This window comes from Nestor notabilis, unplaced genomic scaffold, assembly GCF_000696875.1.
Source record: "Nestor notabilis isolate BGI_N333 unplaced genomic scaffold, ASM69687v1 scaffold24604, whole genome shotgun sequence".
NCBI classification, from domain to species: Eukaryota; Metazoa; Chordata; class Aves; order Psittaciformes; family Psittacidae; genus Nestor; species Nestor notabilis.
In genome coordinates, this window is record NW_009927227.1 from 14,642 (window position 1) to 14,864 (window position 223).

The window sequence follows — 223 nt, forward strand, 5'->3', positions numbered from 1 at the left end:
AATGGCCGTGCCGAAAGCGGCAGGATTACCTCCAGTGGGACTCTGTGCCAGGGAGACTTGATCCCACAGCTCCCCAAGCTCGTGGTGCCAGGCGCTGAGCCCGGTGCTGCTCAGCCACGTCCTTCCATCCTGGTCCCGGGAAGAGGCTCTTCTCTGGAGGTGGCTGTTGTTCAGCTGTAACTTCCGCATCGCCGTCCTGTCCCATCCCGCCCTGCGCACAGCA